Genomic DNA, 21,660 nt, shown 5'->3' on the forward strand with positions numbered 1-21,660 from the left:
TATTGCTCATCCCTAATTGCCCTTCAGAAAGCAGTGGTGAGCTACCTTCTTGAACTGCTGCAGTCCCTAAGTTGTAGGTACACCCACAGTGCTGTTAGGGAGGGAGTTTCAGGGTTTTGATCCAGCGACAGTGAAGGAACGGCGATATGTTTCCGAGTCAGGAGTTTCTGGGCGGGAGTGTTCACGGTCCTGGCCAGGATAGTGTGGGAGGAGGTGAACCCGGACCCTTTGGTGGCGACATTTGGGGTTTCAGAGAAGCCGGAGCTCATGGAGACGAGGAAGGTGCGGCCGTCGCCTCTCTGATTGCATGGTGGTGAATATTACTGGAATGGCGGTTGGCATCGCCACCGGGGGTAGCGACTTGGTTGGGTGACCTGCACGACTTCCTGCGGTTGGGGAAGATAAAGTATGAGTTAAGGGGCTCTACAGAGGGGTTTGAGAAAAGGTGGGGGATATTTGTGACCAATGTTTGAGGAGCTGTTCGTCATGGGTGGGGCGGTGATGTGATTGCTGGGAAGTATGTTTCCCGGGGTGTTTATTTGTTGTAACCTGTTTTGATACATGTTTGTAATAAAATACATTTCAAAATAAATGTTTCCAAGTCGGGGTGGTGAGTGATTTGGGAAGGAACTTCTCCGTGGTGGTATATTAACTGAATCCCAGTGAGAGAATCCTTATCGTAGAATGGCTACAACACAGAATAAGGCCATTCAGCCCATCATATCTATGTTAGTTCTTTGAAGGAGTAATTCACCTAGAGCCACTTTCCCACCTGCTCTCTGTAACTCTGCACGTTCATGATTTTTAGATAATCCAATTTCGTCCTGAATGCCTAGGTTGAACCTGCTACCAATGTCCTTTAAGGCAATGCTTCCTGATTCTAAGCACGTTCTGTATGAATATATTTTTCCTCATGTTACTATTGCTCCTTTTGCCAAGTACCTTAAATTTGTGCCAGCTGGTTCTTGTTCCTTCTACCTCTTGGTCCAGGTCATGAGTCTAAGGAAAATTAGAAAATCATGGCCAGTGCTCTGCAATTTCCACTCTCGCGTTCCATGATGCTATTGGATAGTTCTCATCCTCCTGGTGTCTTTTCATCTTTAAGTACAGGTAGCCTATCCATTACCACCTCCTTATCAATTTTAAATCCTTCAAATGTCTGAAATACCTAGGGCTGGATTCTTTGCACCCCGATGCCAAAATCGCATCTGGCGCTGGGGTGGAGAATCCAGCTCTATGCATGGAATCGGGACCGGCGCCGGTTCCTCGATTCCCTGGCCCCCGAAAAGCGTACGCCGTGCCGCATATCCTCCACCTACGGCCATTGCCAGAGGCCCGCCCTGCTATTCTCCGCCCCCGACCGGCTGAAGTTCCAACGCGTGGATCTAATATAGTCCCTCCTGTTTGGGAAACTCACGAGGGGCTGTGGACTTAGTCGGGGACGGGCCGATTGGAGGGCAGCAAGGGGCCTCATACAGGACCGGGATATTTTTTAGCGGGCAGTCCGGGTTGGGCGCTCTTGAGTCCACCATGGAGCGCGGCACGGCTGCTGAAGGCCGCCGCCGTGTGCATGCGTGGCGGAAGTGCGGGGTCCGTATTTGTAGCTGGAGCTGTGAGATTCATGACAGATCACTGCTCACCCTTTGCAGGGGTGTGAATATGTGGCCTTTTGACACCAGTTTTTCTGGGGTGAAAGGCCACAGTGTTCAAGACAGCGTGGGGACATATTCCTTGAAACGGATAATCCAGCCCCTAATCTCTCACCATGGCCTGAAGTGTAAGGATAACTGATGCTCACCGACTCCACCAGTCAGTCGGATTGGCCAGCAGCTTTCCAGCCCATCCAGACATCGCACTGGTGGTCTGAAGAGGCACTGCAGGGAACTTCCTGAAATTCCTGGCACTAAGTCCTGGGACTCTGAGGACAGGTAAGTCGTGGCGGACCCAAGGCAAAAAGCGTAGGGAACATTTGGGACGATGGGGGGAGGGTGAAGAAAGTTGCAAGGGGGCAGCCTGGGTCCGAAGAAACAGGCTTGGGGTGGGAAGGTGGACCCGGAGGTTACCAGGCCTTCAGGGGATGGTGCCCCCAGTCACAAGGTGCATTCTGGCAGTGCCACCCTGTCAACACCCCCCCATCCCCCTTTCACCCTTCCCTTCGCCTGAGAACACAAAAAAATCTGGCCTTTACCCACCCCTGAACTGCTATCTGCCCACCGAACTAAGGCTGGACTGGAAAAGTCTCAAGTGGCCATTAATTAGGGCAAGGGCGGGCTTTCCTTTTGAGCCACTGCTCACCCCAGTGTGAAATCACAAGCAAGTCGGGATGGTCTGGAATTGTGAGGAAATCATGCCCGTGCAATTTCACCCCCCACCCCCGTCACCTCAGAACGCACTGTTTGTGTTGCAGGGTGGGGGGAGGGATTCTGGCCTATGACCTGTGCTGTATCTTCTTCCTCGGTAAAGACATGCAAAGTGTATTAATACCTCAGTTATGCCCCCTGCCTCCATGCATTAATCCCCTTTTTGGCTCCTTGTCATCCTTTTACTATTTAAATGCATATAGAAGACTGCTGGATTCTCTTTTGATTTTGGCTGCCAGTCTCTTCTCAAACTCTATTTCTGCTTCCCTTATTTCCTTTTATAATTCCCTTCTGAACCTTCTATATTCTGCCTGGTTCTCTGATGTATTATCGAGCTAACAGCTGTCATAACCTCCCTTTTTCTTCTTCATAATCTCTGTCGCATGACATCCAGGGGACTCTGGATTTATTTGCCTTATCTTTTCTCTTTGTGGGAATATACTGTCATAATATCCACTCATGTATATCATGAGATGCAGACAGGCAGTGATTGACACACAGGATAACCAATGAACACACACGACACAGAATAACCAATCACTAGACAGGACACCATCACTATAAAACCCACAGGGCATTAAGGCTTGCCCTCTCTCACAGGACACGGCTAGGGAGATAGTCACAGTGCACAGGCCAATGAACATCATCACCATGTGGTAGAGAGTTAGTCTGGTCAAGCCAGTAGGAGGTTATCAGTTACGTTAATAGAGTGTCAACCCACAGCAGATTATGTACAGCAATCAACAGGTTCAGTAAAACAGTGTTGGACCATCTCCTGTGTTGGGAGCCTGTTTTTCATTTTACTGCATCCAGTTGCAGTCGATGTTAGACCAACACAGATAACACATCATATACCTCGATTGTTCATGAACCATCTCTTTTCCAAATAAAAGGTAGCCCATTGTTCATTTCCCGTTTGCTTGCTAACCTTTGAATCTAACTTATCTGGGTTAGATTCATTCTCCCCCTTTGATGTTAGCTCCCCCCCCCCCTCCCCCCCAATTGATTATTTTTCCTCTGGATATTCGTTGTCCTTTTCGCTGACCAACCTAAACCTAATGATACAATTGTCGGGAGAAATTGGTCCCACTCGAGAAAGGATTGAGCACAAGAGGGCACAGATTCAAAATGATCAGTGAAAGAGGCAAATGTGGTATGAGGAAAATAATTTTTCACGAAGCGAATGGTTCAGGTGGAGGCAGGTTCAACTGAAGCATTCAAAAGGGAATAGGGCTGTTATCTGAAAAGGAAGGATATGCAGGGGTTGCTGGGAGAAGATGGGGGAGTGATACTCGATGAGTTGCCTCTTTGGAGAGCTGGTGCAGACACAATGGGTCAGAAAGCCTCGTCCTGCGCCGTAACAATTGGGTGATTCTGTCATTCTCCATTTGCCTACATAACATCAGTGACTACACCTAAACAGTAATTTACTGGTTTGAAAGGGTTTGGAACATCTTGAGATGACCATCACTGGGTGAATGCAAATTTGTTTGTTGTTGGATTCTGGTTAGCACACTGGGCTAAGCAGCTGGCTTGTAATGCAGAACAAGATAGCAGCACGTGTTCAATTCCCATACTTGCCTCCCCGAACAGGCGCCAGAATGTGGTGACTATCGGCTTTTCACAGTAACTTCATTGAACCCGACTTGTGACACTAAGCGATTATTATTATTATGAATTCACCCACACCTGGTGACAGAACGGATTAAGAGCTGGCTTTTTTCTTTCTTGACCTGGATTGAAATTTAATCGGAACTGATGGGATAGCACTCCCCTGTGTTTGCTGGCCTTAAGCATTCTGTTTAAATGAAGTTGTGCAGTCCTAAATCAGTTCCTTGTGTGCATGGGCCAACAGTACAAATTACTAATTGATGCTAAATGGCCAAACTTGCTTGGATTTTCGAAGTTACACCAGTCATCACATAGCCACTTGCAATTAGTACAGTTGGGATACTCATAAGAGTAACAGATGGCTGTGGGGTTGAATATAGTAGCTTTACTGCGCTGGTTCGGAGCTTGTTTGATGTTTATGGTAGCTGCTGTGCAATCCTCATCCTGAGGAAAGAATTCACACAAAACAAAGGCATGGCAAAAGTGGGGCAGTATTTTTGACAGATTCTGCACAGTCAAATCATTTGGCTAGTTGTGCTGGCGTAGGTAATGTTACTGCATGTTTTCTATGGAAAGGCAGTAGTGGCAGCAATTTGACACTAACTGTAATTACTTCAGTACCATTCTATATACTAACAACCACCATGGGGCTTGATCGCACCAGTTAAAACATTGTTAATCAGGCCAGTTGTCCTGCATTTGTTTCTGGCAGTGGTTGGGGGGGGGGGGGCGTTGGGGACTGCGGGGTATAGGGAACATGCTAACTGTGAAATTGCATAGAAGGTGACAATTTCTCATTGGCTTTCACCCAGTGCTCCTACACAGATGTCTCATTAATTTTTTTTTGCATAAATAGAATTCTGCTGTGCGCCTTTACAAGTGCAACCATTCATTAGCACTTGCTGTGAGGCAATCATTGAAAGTTTTCAGGACTGTGAAGAAATATAAGTTATGAAAAAAAAAACTGGTGTAATAATAATCATATGTAATGTAACTGCCTTAAAGGGGCCTTACCACTCATGATTTTGATCAGAATTGCACTGTGAACTACCTCTTCTGTGTATGCGAAACACTAGTGTGCACGTACAGCAAGTACCTAGGGAAGCTCATGGAATGTCATCATCTATTGCCAGGGGAATTGAATACAAAAATATGGAGGTTATGCTTTAGTTATACAGAGCTATCAGTGAGCCCACATCTGGAGTATTGCATACAGCACTGGAGGCCGGAATTCTCTTTCCCCAGTGCCAGTGCACTCCCGACCATTGGTGTCCATGTGGTGTGGGGTGGCTTGAATGGGAAATTGCACAGACAAGTTGCCGAAAGAAGAATCTTTCCGTCGCCAACGAGCGGCATGCCGCCGAGAAACACGCAGTTGGAATACCAGAGAATCCAGCCCCTTTTTTTAAGGAATGATGTAAAAGCATCGGAAGCAGTTCAGAGAAGGTTTACCAGACTTATACCTAGATGAGGCGGGTTGTCACATGATGAATGATTGGACAGGCTAGACTTGTATCCGGTGAAGTTTAGAAGAACATAGAACATAGAACAGTACAGCACAGAACAGGCCCTTCGGCCCTCAATGTTGTGCCGAGCCATGATCACCCTACTCAAACCCACGTATCCACCCTATACCCGTAACCCAACAACCCCCCCCCCCCCCCTAACCTTACTTTTATTAGGACACTACGGGCAATTTAGCATGGCCAATCCACCTAACCCGCACATCTTTGGACTGTGGGAGGAAACCGGAGCACCCGGAGGAAACCCACGCACACAGGGGGAGGACGTGCAGACTCCACACAGACAGTGACCCAGCCGGGAATCGAACCTGGGACCCTGGAGCTGTGAAGCATTTATGCTAACCACCATGCTACCCTGCTGCCCAAGAGAAAGAGGTGACTCAATTGAAACATTTAAGTTCCTGAGGGGACTTGACAGGATGGATCTGGAGAGAATGTTTCCGCTTGTGGAAGAATCTAGAACTAGGGGTCATTTAAGACAGATGAGGAGAATTTTCTTTTTTGTCAGAGGGTCGTGAGTCTTTGGGACTCTCTTCCTGTACAAGTGGTGGAAACAGAATCTTTGAATCATTTTAAGGCCGAGGTGGCGAGGTTCTTGGTAAGCAATCGGTTAGTGGAGGTAGGTGGGATGCAGATTTTAGGTTACTTTTCAGGGAGACTTGGAGACGTTCAGTCATAATCCCACAGATAATAGAACATAAGAACTAGGAGCAGGAGTAGGCTATCTGGCCCTTCGAGCCTGCTCCGCCATTCAATTAGATCATGGCTGATCTTTTGTGGTCTCAGCTCCACTTTCCCGCTTTGCCAATACATACACCAAATATCTGAACCTGTGGTTTCTCTCGTAATGAGCAGGATTTCTGTTGCAACAATAATTATCATCAGTAGGGTAAAACTAATCTGTCTCACTTTGGTCTAAACCCAGCTCACGTTCCCGCCATTCGGCCATGATCTTATTAAATGGCGGAGCAGGCTCGAGGGGCAAAATGGCCTCTTCTTGCTCCTTGTCGAGCACCGTTCAAACTGAGAATAGTAAGAAGTCTTACAACACCAGGTTAAAGTCCAACAGGTTTGTTTCAAACACTAGCTTTCGGAGCACTGCTCCTTCCTCGGGTGAAGAAAGGATTGGCAGCACGGTAGCATTGTGGATAGCACAATCGCTTCACAGCTCCAGGGTCCCAGGTTCGATTCCGGCTTGGGTCACTGTCTGTACGGAGTCTGCACATCCTCCCCGTGTGTGCGTGGGTTTCCTCTGGGTGCTCCGGTTTTCTCCCACAATCCAAAGATGTGCAGGTTAGGTGGATTGGCCATGATAAATTGCCCTTTGTATCCAAAATTGCCCTTAGTGTTGGGTGGGGTTACTGGGTTATGGGGATAGGGTGGAGGTGTTAACCTTGGGTATGGTGCTCTTTCCAAGAGCCGGTGCTGGCTCGATGGGCCGAATGGCCTCCTTCTGCACTGTAAATTCTATATGTAATGTAAGACTTCTTACTGTGCTCACCCCAGTCCAACACCGGCATCTCCACATCAAACTGAGAATGCCAGCCATGCAATCTCCTCATAGCATGAACTCTGAATTTACCTTTGTCCAACTTCTACAACATAGGAACATCGTAAGGGGTCATTCAATAACACCTACAAATGTGTATTTATTTGGTGCCTTTAATATAGTAAAATGGTCCAAAACACTTCACAGAAGCACTTTGTTACAATCCTGTTAAGGACCATTAACGTTTAAAGTAATTAACTGACAAAACTACACCACAAGATATCACATTTTTAAATAAACATAAACTTTATTGTGTTTATAAACACATTAAACCAATCAAGCATCACTAATTTAACACGAGAGCTTATAAAGACTTATGCTATAAACTTAGTCCTACTACTTACTTCTCAAGAATCCCCTTACTGTACAAAATCTTAAACATTCAGACACTTTTTCCTGGCTCCAACCCAACACGGTCAGTGTTCCCGCTATTCTCCCAAGGTACAAAATGTCATGGGAGTCTTTCCATTAGTTTCTGGCTAAGTGACCCTCCAACTATCCTTTAAAACGTCACAACTCAAAACATGGGCCTCACTACAGCTCCTGTGCAGTGGCTTAAAACATGAGAATACACCCTTGGTTTCCATTTGCCAGCTGCTATGGTTTCAAAGAGCAACCTTCCGAACAAGGTTACCTACCTTTCACTGAGACGATTCCTGTAGATTTCTTCCCCTAATTTCCAGCTAAACAAATCTTCCAATTGTCTTTCCCCTAACCAGCGTTGCTTTATACTGAATGCCAGCTCCCAATAGCAGGCTGCATCATGAATGATAGATTTAACATTTACTCTACTTCAGGTGAGGTATGGCTTTATCTCTCAACTTCCATGGGGTTGAGACCCAAAGCTGACACAGCCTCTTATCTAAATCGCTTTTACTTCAGGGTTGCACATCTGTTGCTCAAGCATTTGCCCCAATTTTCCACAGGGAAAACATTTAAATTACAGGTGAAACTTTAATTCTGAAAACTAAAAATGGTAGTCTAAACCATATGAATTATGAACTAACAATTCGCAACGACCTTTAAACAAAATTTGACTCCGAGACACGTAAATAGATGTTGGGGTAGAAGACCAAGAGCTTTGACGAAGTGGTAAGTTTTAGGGAGTGTCTTAAAGGAAGAAAGAGAGGCAAAAATGTTTAGGGAGGAAATTCCAAAACTTCCAAGTGGCCTCTCTTACACCTAATTTATGTTATATCTCGGGATGAACTCTGTGCTGGTTTTAATACACCTGAACTTGCAGAAAGCAGAGTTGGACATTTCCTGTGAGTGCTTTTAAAGTTAAAAAGAATTCCCAATGAGCACATTGTGCGTTAAAAGCCTTGTAGTGTTTGTCTGAAACATTGGGCGCGACTTATAGGCCTCGTCGTACCTGACTTGGTGACGCGCTGAGGCTGTTGAATCTTGCGAGTGTGGCATGGACGTGGACCGAGCGTAACGATACTTTGGGAGGGGGGTCCCAGGTTATTAGAGACCTCTGGGTGGTTGGGCTCTGGGCAGGGTGATACCCTGGCACTCCTGCTGGCACCTTGGCACTGCCACTCTGCCAGTGCCTAGGTGCCAGGTTGCCCGTGCCAGGGATCGGGCCCGGGCGTGTTTTGTCCTTAAAAGATGGTTCGAGGACCTTCTAACAGGTACGTTGGGTACAGTGGGGGAGATCTGGAGGCCGCGATGGGGATACTGAGGGGGGGGGGTTGAAATATTGGGGCGGCACTTAATGGCGCCCTGATCCGCGAGTTGTCTTCCCGCACTGGCGAGCTGAGCTTGTCAGTACAGGAGATGAGATATGTGCAACCTCGGCGGGGCTTTCCTCATCATGGTCAAATAAAACAGCAAAATCCTGTTAAATAGCACAATGTTACAGCGCCGAGAAATACCCCACCCCGCTAAATGCACTCAAAATGGAACTCTCTTTATGTCGCGTTACATTGTGCCCATTGTCTTTCATTTCTGCGTAGTTGCACGTTCTCGCTTTTTTCATTTCTCCTCTGCCTGATCTTGTGAGTTCTGATTATACCGGTGTTTCACAAAACATGAATTAAAAGCAGAACTTAGGCTTTTGGAACCACGTGTGTCTCAGGACCAAGCAGTCCAGGATCTCCAGCCCTGTAGCCAATCCCTTGACAAAGTCTCTTTAAACATATTCCTGTACTACATTGGAGCCTTCCTTAACTGTCTACGATTCAATGGGGGAGAATTAAGGTGCGACACAAATCACTTTATGATCATTTATAATAAATGCTAATAAGTATAGAATGGTGCAACGCATGTAACCTGTACTTTGAGTTATGGAGAGCTCTCAAGAGAAGGCTCATATCTGACTATTTAGGTCATAAAATATCCTATGGTCCTGATCAAAACAAAAAGAAATGAGAGTTCTGGCTAACATTCTTCCATTCTTCTCTCAACTCGTACCACCAAAATGCCAGCCATTCTGTTATTTATTGAGGACCTTTTATGCAAATTAATTTGTATTTGCCTGATAACTTAATTGGCTTTAAAGTGCATTAGAACTTCCTGTGGGTGAGAAAGTCGGCATTTAAATACGATTTCTTTTCATACTGCTTGCCAACGTGATGTATTTTTCGTCATTGGTGTGAGAACGCCTCAAAAGGCTGCATGTCCCAGGGTTTTACCACTTGTCTCAAGGCTCACGGAAACCTTGTGCAGTTGGTAGCTCCCGTCACCCGAGTCAGAATATTGTTGGTTCAAGTCCAACTCCAACATAAAGAAGGCTGGCACGGCAATGCAATACTGAGGGAGGGCTGCCCTGTCAGATGTGCCCTCTTTTAGATGGCTCATTAAACTGAGGCCGCATCTGTCTTCTCAGGTGGACAGAAGAGAATCCATGGCAGTTTTACAAAGAAGAGTGGGAGAATTCCCACTGTCCTGGCCATTATTTATCCCTCAATCAACATCGCAAAAAACGTCATCTGTCATTATCACAGTGCAGTTTGTGGGAGTTTGCTGTGCACAAATTGGCGGCTGTATTTCCTACGTTACAGCAGTCACTATGTTTCAAAAGTTATCCATTGGTTTTAAAGCATCGTGAGACACCCAGTGGTTGTAAAAAGTGCCATATCAGTGCAAGTCTTTTTTTTTGTCCCAGTTACTAAGAATGCAAGACAGCACAACAGGTACAAACTGGAAAGTTTAGGACAGGTGTCAGAGGGAACAAAGGATGATATCTAGTACTGAGAATGGCGTTCAGTTAGGTCGTGAATACTACGGAATCATTTAATCAGATGTGGTGATGGGGAATCATAGGTTTTGGTGGAAAATATTTGTGATGTTTGTTAAGGTTGTGTGTAGCACATGGCATATTGCATTTGTGATGAGTGTTCGGAGCTCCGATTCCTAACCATCGTTGGGACTGCTGTACTTGTGCCGGCCGAGAACTGGCTGCACTTGCACAGTTCGGTTCTTTTATATTCTTCAAGTCGAGGACCAGCCCTCTGTGGCTGCGAAGGAGGAAGAAGGAAGAATGTTGCAAGAATTCAGAGCAGATTACCTGGAACTGAGCGCCATTGTTGAGTGAATGACCCAGGGAGCAGTGTGGGGGACAGGGAGAGGTCCCAAACCAAGGAGGGGAATGGGGAGAGGGACCAAAAGGAAGTTCCGAGTAAGGGACAAAGACAGTTGAGTTAATAGCAGGGAGCAGAGAAATAGGCTCTGAATTCAAGAAAGCTGCAGGGAGCAGACTTTAAGCAAAGTGGGCACAAGAAAAGCCCCGAAGATCCAAGAAGGCAGCCAAAGGTTGGTGACTTGGTGCGGCAGATTACTGGGGCAAAGGTACCACTTTGGAGCGGTAGAGTTCTACTCGACATGGCCAAAGATCTGAAACTATGTTTGGAAGATGAATCTTGATTGTACCAGGGGAAAGGAATTGTGGAAGGTGCGATTGAAACCCTGCGAGGTGGGTCATTGTTGAAGATGTCCAAGTGGGGGTGACTTTAAAGAGAATGCCAAGATAAGATCTTAAAACAGCAAGATTGGAAACCCTTGTGAGAAAGACAAACTTTCAGCAACATTGGTTGGCTAACGAAGTGATAAATCTGTGGGGAGGGTTGAGAAACCCACGGGATCTCCTTTGGTTGCGGCTGTCAGTTATTTTGTAATGTGGTATGTTCAATCACAGTTGCATGTTAATTTAGACATATCTCATATGTTAGAAGACAAGACCAGAGTGAATGGCGGAGCAGGCTTGAGGGGCCGAATGACCTCCTCCTATTTTCTATTTTTCTGGTATTGTAAATTGTTTCCTCTTTCTGAACTTGTGTAGTGACATTTATTTTTGTTTTCTCCAAATCGGTGGAATCCTATGGCTTTATTCATTTTGTAAGTGCCTTGAATCTCAAACCTTATCTACTTTAAACAAAACATTATTGGAACCCAACCAGATTTCCCCCCCATATCCCTTATCTGACCCAGGATCGCAGCACATTTACAACATGGGGTGAAATTAAACCGTTGTGATTTAATCTGAGATTTTCTTGTTACACAATTCAGTATTGCTTTCACATTTGAAAATGCCACACCATTAACTTTTTCCATGAGTTTATCTCTTCTTGCACCTCCTCCACGTGTGATGATTGAGCTCATTAGCACCTTTTCTTCGTAAAATTGAAGCCCTGGGCTGATTGCAGTTATTATGGAAATAAAATGAACTAGCGCTTTGAAACTGAGCAGCTTCCCTGCCATTACCTGTATTTACTACTGAATCCTTGCTTCTCAAATAACCCTTTAACCCTGTCTGTGTGCTTCAACATACTGTTCCTCTTTTTGACACACTCCTGCCTGCTTTCTTGCCTCTACTACCAAACCCCTCGTCCCCCTTGCACGCTCAGCTCCCATGTGGTTCTGCCCACTCCCCCAAATGCTCTGTTGCCAATCGGCACTGGAGATGCCAAGAATGTTGCTCTTTTTTTTTAATAAACATTTCATTGAGGTATTTTTGGCATAGTAACAACAATAAAATAGACAATATACATGAAGCCATAAACATAGTGCAAAAACCGTTTTACCTTTTGTACAGATCCCACCCTTATTACCTCCTACTCTAACCTAAAACTACCCCCCCCCGGTCTGCTGACAATTAATCTTCCGCAAGGAAGTCGGCAAACGCATGCCACCTTCGGGTGAACCCTAACAGTGAACACCTCAAGGCAAATTTAATTTTCTCCATGCAGAGAAAGCTAGCCATGTCCAATAGCCAGGTCTCCGACTTCGGGGGCTTTGGGTCCCTCCATGCAAACAGTATCCGTCTCCGGGTTACCACGGAAGCAAAGGCCGGAACGTCTGCCTCTTTCTCCTCCTGGATTCCCAGATTTTCCGACACCCCAAAAATCGCCACCTCTGGACCCAGCGCCACCCTTGTTTTAAAACCTTTGACATGATGTCAGCAAACCCCTGCCAAAATCCCCGAAGCTTTGGACATGTCCAAAACATGTGGACATGGTTCTCTGGTCCTCCCGTGCATTTTGTGCACCCGTCTTCCACCCCAAAGAATCTGCTCATCCGGGCCACTGTCATGTGAGCCTTGTGAACAACCTTAAATTGAATCAGGCTGAGCCTGGCACATGCTGCGGACGTGTTGACTCTACTCAACGCGTCTGCCCATAGACCATCCTCTATCTCTCCTCCCAGCTCCTCCTCCCACTTATGCTTCAGCTCCTCGGTCTGCGTCTCCTCCGACCCCATAAGCTCCTTATAGATGTCCGAGACACTCCCCTCCCCTACCCACCCTCTGGAAATTACCCTATCTTGAATCCCCCTCAACGGTAGGAGCGGGAAGTTTGCCACCTGTTTACGGAGGAAATCCCGCACCTGCAGATATCTGAATTTGTTTCCCCTCACCAGCCCAAACATTTCCTCCAGCGCCCTCACACTCTGAAAGCTCCCCTCTATGATCACATCCCCCATCCTCTGAATCCCCGCTCTCCACCAGACCCAGAACCCTCCATCCATACTTCTCGGGCAAACCGATGGTTATCACAAATTGGGGCCTCCACTGGCCCCAAACTCTCAGGGCCGCCACCACCACGGGGCTGGTGCAGTATCGCGCTGGCAGGGCCGGCAGAGGCACAGTTACCAATGCACCAGACTGGTGCCCTTACAAGAAGCCACCTCCATACCCACCCATACTGACCCCTTCCCCACCACCCACTTCCTGATCATGGCTATATTAGCCGCCCAGTAATAATTGATAAAATTTGGCAGCGCCAGCCCGCCCTCTCTCCGGCTCCGCTCGAGCATTACCTTCCTTACCTGCAGGGTCTTGCCCGCCCAGACAAAGCCAGTGATCACCCTGGTGACCCGCTTAAAAAAGGACCGCGGAATAAAAATGGGGAGACATTGAAATACAAATAGGAACCTCGGGAGGATCGTCATTTTCACCGTTTGTACCCTCCCGGCCAGAGACAACGGGAGCGCGTCCCAACTCCGGAAATCGTCCTTCATCTGGTCCACTAGCCGGATCAGATTCAATTTATGCAGCCGGTCCCATTCCTGCGCCACTTGGATGCCCAAGTACCTACTGACCTAAACGGCAGGTCTCCCAGTCGCCCCTCCTGTCCCCTTGCCTGAACCACAAACATCTCACTCTTATCTTATACCCCGAAAACCGGCTGAATTCCCCTAAAATCTTCGTGACTTCCTCCATCTCCTCTACTGGGTCTGAAACATACAGAAGCAGATCATCCACATAGAGCGAAACCCTGTTGTCCACCCCCCTCCCCCCCTGAACCAGTCCCCTCCAGCCCCTTGAAGCTTTCAGAGCAATTGCCAGCGGCTCTGTAGCCAGCGCAAACAACAATGGGGAGAGGGGGCATCCCTGTCTCGTCCCCCGATGCAGTCTAAAATAATCCGAAGTTGTCCTGGTCGTCTGCACACTTGCCACAGGAGCCTGATACAGTAACCTGACCCAGCCAATAAAGCCCCACCCAAATCTGAACCATTCCAGTACCTCCCACAGATAATCCCATTCTACCCGATCAAAAGCCTTTTCTGCGTCCATTGCGACCACTACCTCAACATCCCTACCTTCCGGGAGCATCATGATCACGTTTAACAGCCTTCTTACATTGGCCACCAACTGCCTACCCTTAACAAACCCCGTCTGGTCCTCCCAATAACGTCCGGAACACAGTCCTCAATCCTGGAGGACAAGATTTTGGCCAGCGACTTGGCATCCACATTCAGCAGGGATATCGGCCTGTAGCAAATGTTGCTCTTTTTAACGAGTGGAATACTCTCCCACCAGCATCACCAACGATGTTGCCAAATTAACAAGATATGGCAGTTAATAATGATAATATTGCTTTCCAGAGTTGCCAGGTATCCAATGATACCACCACAAGGCTTTACCGGATATCGATCAAAGACCAAACAACCAGTTAGTCAGTTCATGTTCAAAGATGGTTTATTTACACACAAGGATTACTTTGACATGCAACACAAAACACTACAAGTTTACAACTACAATAACCTATACTTAACTTCAGGGCAACGAGCTCTTTGCAGAGGAACAAGACCTTTGTTCGGATCTTGTGTGGCTGGATAGAAGAAGTGGCTTCGTTTTTGCTGGGCTCATCCATCTGGTAGCGATCGTTGGTCTGGAACTTGTCTTCTGGTCATAATGCTACACTTGGTTTTAGGCGTAGGCCGGAGCCAAGAGAGACCGAACACATGGCTGAGTCTCTTTTTATCCCTCTGGGATTTTGCGCTCTTTGGGGCGGTCCTTAGCTTTGGACCCAATAATTCGACAGGCTTCGATCACTGCCTTCGATTTTGGCCAATAAAGGGGGGCGGATGCCTTGATGGCTGGGCGTGTCCTGAACGGTCATTGACATTGGCTGTTTGGGCTTTCTCAGCAAAGGGAGTGGTGCCGATTAGTCTGCATCTGTATCGGTTACCTGAGTACCATCCTTTTGTTCTGGGGAAGTGGGCCTTTAGAATGCAAACGAGTGGGGGTTTCGATCGTGTCCAGCTATCTGGGTTGCAAATACACACACAAGCTCTGAGTGTGTCTGAGTCCTGGGTTGGCCATAATTCCCATGGTCCTTTGCAGGTGGCCATCTGAGATGGCTACATCCTGTCCTCCTGATCCTGAATGCGAAGCGTGGTGGATCACACTATTGATCCCTTATCCATCCCTGGTATGCCGGCTACCCTTGGTCAAGGACATGTTCTACACGACTCGGTCCTATGTTTTAGAGCATTTACCTAAGTTTTATTAATGCATCATACATTCATAATATCTAAGTGGTCACCATAAAACATTCAACTATTACACATTTAACTTATTCGCACAAGGGAATATCTAACTGTCACTATCTAAGCTACTCTCATGCTGCTGGCAAATATAAAAAGGAACATCTGTACAATACAAAAGTTTTAAACCAATGGCAGCATCACATTTCTACTTAACTTATCAACATTACAGACGTGTCCAACCTTTTTTTTATCGGTGGTTGCATTGTTTGTTGGGTTGGGTGAATTCCGAAGAAGCGGGTTGGGAGCGTATATATTGGGGAGTGGGAGGCCCTTTTTCGCCATTTGCGGAGTCTAAGTGTCTGGATGGCACTGCAGATTATCGCTATCACCAGAAGGGCCTCTACTGTGTAGGAAAGGGAATACCATTTAATAATGTTTTTGCACAAGTGGGGGTATCAGTGTTTATCGCTATGTGTGGTGTGGTGTCTGGGCTAGGGGTGTCATGTTGTGTGGTCATGTTTGGGGCTGGTGTGGTGAGGGGTACAAAGGCTTCTAACGCGCGCAGTTGTAGGAGTCCAGCGATGATCACAATGCAGGTCATCAGTCCTGTCTTCATCTTGTCTTCTGTCTTCCGTTCTTCCTATATTCCTGGGGGTGCAAGCATAATATCTGTTATTATCTTTGGTTAACATCTCATTTTGTTTGTCTTTCTCTCCTTAACTTCAATTACCCATTAGAATCGTCACCATGTGTGACTCCCTCATTTTTTTGTTTGAAATACAATTTTGGAAAGACAAGAAATGCAAATTTTTAAAGTACAGAGACTCTCACAGCTTGTGGTCAATGCTTGGAGTGGGCGGACAGTTTTTTCGACCAGCCTTTCTTAAATCACAGCCATGGGAGGTTGAGGCTTATCTTAACCAGCCAAATTTTAGGGCAGCCGGTTTTATAAAGTTTCTTCGTCCAAGGGTCCAGAGGTAGTTCGCGTACAGCAGCATATATGTGGCAACCAAGTGTGTCAAACATGTAAATAGCAAGTGGGGAAGCAACCAGAGGGTCGCGGTAGGTAAAGAGTTGAGTGCACAGACTGTGGCAAAGGGCGTTCTTTAAACCACAATAAGAGCAGAGAAGGGAAAACTAAGACCTGCCAAAGACCGTGAAAAGTGTAAAGAACCATTCCAGAGTACTTGAAGTGAGGGGAACATGAGGTGCATGTGGACCGCAGCAGGGCAAGAATGGGTGGGATTCCCGGGTAGGGTGGTGATCAGTGCCGTTGCTCCCTACCTGGGCGCCTGAACGAGTGGGAAGAATCTGTAACATATGTGAGATCGGAAGAGTGAACTGTATCAAGAAATTTTGTGTCTGGCCGACATTTATTAAAACCATGGAGCAATAAGAAAGAAAGGTGGAAATAAAAGGCGGGCAGACTCCATCAGTAAATAGGACACCAAAATTCTTATGCGGCTCCTTTTTCTCATCATCTGGACATCTCGGGGTTCTGTATCGAAAAGCATTGTAAAAGGGTTACCGTAACGGGAGTCAGACTCTGAGTCGTCACCATCTCCCGTTTGCCAGACTCGTGTCTGCCAGACTCGTGTCTGCCGTTTTTGTGCCATGGGCCATCGTGGAATACGAATCGTCATGTCTTACCAGTCTACAAAAGTTGTTGCGGTGCGAAAGAGGGGTTCACTTGTCATGAGGGGCGGTGGCAGTGAAGGGCAAATTACTGTTGTTGGGCTGTGGTGGTGGCTCTGGCTGTGGAAGGGGACATTGGGGGCCAAACATGTCTTGGTCGTAGTTCCAGGGGCTGGAGTGACTGGGGCCGGGTAGGTTGTACCAGTGGTCAGTGACCATGGTCAATTCGGGGAGGCTGGCGCTATCGTCTGAATCAAGCTCAAGATGGAAAACCGTACTTGTGGGCAGAGACAAGGTCGGGTCTGTGGGCGTGGATGTGCTGTCATGGCTGGGGGAGGGTTGCACTAGGTTGTCAATGGGCGGGGCGGAATCGATTGCTATTGCCAGGGAGATGTGGTGGGAGTGGCTACATTGGGTTCCATAGACTTTGAGCTGGTTGATGTGGAACAAACCAGTTTTACCATTGGGGTACGTTATCTTGTACACAGAGGGGCTCACTTTGTCCGAAATGGAGTAGGGTCCTGCAAATTTAGGGGAGAGGAATGATCTGGGATTGTACAGGGAAACCATCACTTGCTGACCGACTGTATAATCTAAAGGATGGACTGTTTTATCAAAGCAGGCCTTACTCTGCTTTTTCCTTGCGCCTAGTCGGACAGCTGCAGTGAGCTGCGCTGCTTTAATATTTTCCGTGACTTGTTGGACTGCTTTTTATGGGTGAGGGCGGTGACTGTGGAGCTTGCCAAATCAAGACCTAATAAATATTCAGTTCCTTTCATGGGCCGTCTGGTCATGAGAGTGTGGGGGGATGAAACCTGTGGAACTGGAAACGGTGTTCTGAATAAACATAAGGGCGAATGGGAGGACTGTGTCCCATGTGGTGTTATGCTGTTGCACCATTTTTCTAATGGTCGCTTTCAAGGTGCGACTCATTCATTCAACAACACTGCTGGATTGGGGGTGATATGCTATGTGAAATTTTTGCTTGATTCCAAAAATCGTTCGGACATTTTGCATGACTCTGCCTATGAAATGGGAACCTATGTCTGACTCAATGCTGCCGGGAAGACTCCAGCGTGTAAATATCTGTTGAGTCAAAATCTTAGCTGTGGCTTTCGCTGTGTTCGTCCAGGAGGGAAACGCTTCTACCCATATTGTAAAGATGTTGATTACTACTAATACTAATACATATTTAAAACCATTTCTGCAGGGGGGAGGGGGCCAATGTAGTCGAGTTGCAAATTTGTCCAAGGGCCATTAACAGGTCGGTTGTATCTCAACTGTCCTTTCTTGGAGTACCTTTCAGGATTGTTCTGTGCACAGATTAAACAATTCTCAACATAATGTATGACATCTGCTTTTAAATCAGGCCACCAGCACAAAGGTCTTAAATGGACAAATGTATTGTCTATCCCCTGATGTCCGTGCCCGTCATGGTGGGGACCACATAAATTCCATTTTTCAAAACTATTCCGTCCTGTACCGTTAGTGTGTCCTTGAATTTGTCGTAGGGGGCTGGGAAGTTACCGTCTAAAACTTGCTTAAGAGTGTCGTCTGCCTTTTGGGACTGGGCTAAATCTTCGATATTGGACTGTGAAACCTGGACTGCGTGTATCGGTTCATTTTCGGGGGTTGCCAAAAGTGACCGTATCATGAGCCTGACTTAGCTAACGTGTCTGCCTTTACGTTACTGGGTGGGGGAGGAACGATGATGGCTTCTCACTTTGATTATACCATATGTGCGGTCTTTTGCTGTCTTAAGGATATGCTTCAACGATGGGGTTGAGGGTAGGGGTTTACCATCCGCGGAAAACGAATCCTCGAGATTCCCACAGGGGCAGGAATTCTGTCAAACTATTGCAGACATATAAACTGTCCGAATATATATCCGCTGGGGTCGGAAAGGAATTTGGGTACTGCACTACATATGCTATAGCTGCTAATTCGGCTGCTGGTGATCCTAGGTGGCCGGGCAATTTTAAAGATATTGCCTCTAATGCGCGTCCCTGTGCGTCTTCCACATAAATTCCACAACCAGTTATTCTCTTTCCATTCTCATTGGTGGAGGAACCGTCTACATAAATCTTTAAAGCGTTGTCCGTGGTCTGGGGATTCTGTGTTCTGATGCCTGCTCGTGTGTGTAGTGACTTCGGAATAAAGGGTCCTGTGTGGTGTTTGTCTGCACACTGGTAGATCTGGCACTCGTAGGGTTCCTGCATACTGGAGGTTGTCTGCTAAAAATGTGTGGGTCTTTGTACGTTTGACTGTAATGTCCCTTCCTTGTAACAACAGTGTCCAGCGAGCTGCTCTAATCTGGCTGACTGAACCACCCTTGAACCTACCATTTAACAGTAGCTACATTGGGGTGTGCTCGGTTAAAATCGTTACTGGGTTAAGGCCTGTGATACATGCACCGCCCAATACTGCACTGCCCAAAGGACTGTGAGCAAGTGCCGTTCGCAAACTGTAAATCCTTGCTCTACGGGATCCAAAACTCTTGAGGCATAGGCTACAGGTCCTAATCGATCATGTCTTTCCAGTAGGATTACTGCTGATAGGGTTCGGTCGGTGGTCACCACTTCTATGGCGAAGGGAGAGTGTGGGTCTGGAACTTGCAAAGTGGGGGCTGTGCCTAGGGCGCATTTTAATTGATCGATGGCGCCCGTGTGCTGAGGAAGCCATTCCAATGGGGCGTTCTTTTTTAGGAGCTCTGAGAGTGCGGCTGCTTTTGTGGCAAAACCATCTCTATGGTTCCTACAATATCCAACTAATCCTAAGAATGACCGGAGTGCAGTGACATTGTGGGGCAGGGGCAATTTGACTATTGACTCAATTTGTTTGTGTTCAATCTCTCTCTTCCCGTGGGTGATAACGGTGCCTAAATAAAGGACCTTTTAGGATCTGGGCTTTTTCTGGGTTAACCTTGCATCCAAGAGACCTAGCAATTCTGGATTGGATTGGATTGGATTTGTTTGTGGTCACGTGTACTGAGGTACAGTGAAAAATATTTTTCTGTGAGCAGCTCAACAGATCATTAAGCACATGGGAAGAAAATGAAATAAAAGAAAATACGTAATAGGGCAACAAAAAGTACACAATGTAACTACATAAGCACCGGCATTGGATGAAGCATACAGGGTGTAGTGTCCATGAGGTCAGTCCATAAGAGAGTCTGGTAACAGCGGGGAAGAAGCTGTTTTTGAATCTGTTTGTGCGTGTTCTCAGACTTCTGTATCTCCTGCCCGATGGAAGAAATTGGAAGAGTGAATAAGCCGGGTGGGAGGGGTCTTTGATTATGCTGCCCGCTTTCCCCAGGCAGCAGGAGGTGTAAATGGAGTCAATGGATGGGAGGCACGGTTCGTGTGATGGACTGGGCGGTATTCACGACTCTCTGAAGTTTCTTGCGGTCCTGGGCCGAGCAGTTGCCATACCAGGCTGTGATGCAGCCCGATAGGATGCTTTCTATGGTGCATCTGTAAAAGTTGGTAAGGGTTAATGTGGACATGCTGAATTTCCTTAGTTTCCTGAGGCAGTATAGGTGCAGTTGTGTTTTCTTGGTGATAGCGTCGACGTGGATGGACCAGGACAGATTTTTGGAGATGTACACTCCTAGGAATTTAAAACTGCTAACCATCTCCACCTCGGCCTCGTTGATGCTGACAGGTGTGTGTTACAGTACTTTGCTTCCTGAAGTCAATGAACAGCTGTTTAGTTTTGCTGGCATTGAGGGATAGATTGTTGTTGTTACACCACTCCAGTGGTGTGTTCTGTATCTCCCTCCTGTATTCTGACTCATTCGTTATTCGAGATCCACCCACTATGGTTGTATCATCAGCAAACTTGTAGATGGATTTGGAACCAAATTTTGCCACACAGGCGTGTGTGTACAGGGAGTAGATAAGGGGGCTAAGTACACAGCCTTGTGGGGCCCCGGTATTGAGGACTATTGTGGAGGAGGTGTTGTTGTTCATTCTTACTGATTCTGAAAGAAGGTTAACATGCTCTTCCTTTGTGTCCATCTGTAGGAGTAAGTCGTCCACATACTGAATAAGGCATTCGGGGCGGGAAAATTTGGAAAGTCCGTTGGCCAATTGTCAGTGAAAAATGGAGGGGGAGTTGTGGAAACCTTGCGGGAAGCATGTCCACGTATACTGCTGTCCTTGAAATGTGAACTTGAACTTGTTTTGACAGGCCTTATCGAAGGGAATGGACCAGAAGCCATTGCTAATGTCCAGCACTGTAAACTACTTTACGTGTACTCCCTGCTTGAGCATGGTTTCGGGACTTGTGGCAACGGTGGGGGCTATTAATGGGGTGACCTTGTTGAGCTCTCGGTAGTCAATGGTTAATCTCTATGAACCGTCGGGTTTCTTTACTGGCCAAATTGGGGCATTGTTTGTTGAGGCTACGGGCCGAATTACTCCTTGATCTAGTAAGCTATTGATGACTTTTGAGATCTCACTCTCGGCGTGCTGTGGGAAACCGTATTGCTTCTGGGCCTTGGGATCGGGACCTGAAATTGTGACCATGCCTGGGATCTTCCCACAATCGTGTTTCTGTTGGGCGAAGGCTGCTTTATGTTTTCTGACGACCTCTCTAATTGTCTGGTCTGTACTAATTGTTTGCGGATCTAACCAATAGTCTCCTACTGAGCAAATCCTATGTTCGTAGTCCCCTACTGTGAGCGTGGTGGGGGCTCTTGCTGTTTTGGCCTTTTTCCATACACAAAGGTTGTGGGAGCTCATAAATTCGATTCCTAGAATGTGCT

The 21,660-nt window shown here is 46.8% G+C and overlaps 1 protein-coding gene across 14 annotated transcripts in view; it reads left to right on the top strand.

Moving 5' to 3' along the window:
* The window catches only part of pknox2 (pbx/knotted 1 homeobox 2), a 540,450-nt gene that overhangs the window by 445,668 nt on the left and 73,122 nt on the right, over window positions 1-21,660 (top strand). The gene's annotated exons all lie outside the window — the stretch shown is intronic.

Source organism: Scyliorhinus canicula, chromosome 19 (assembly GCF_902713615.1).
Source record: "Scyliorhinus canicula chromosome 19, sScyCan1.1, whole genome shotgun sequence".
NCBI classification, from domain to species: Eukaryota; Metazoa; Chordata; class Chondrichthyes; order Carcharhiniformes; family Scyliorhinidae; genus Scyliorhinus; species Scyliorhinus canicula.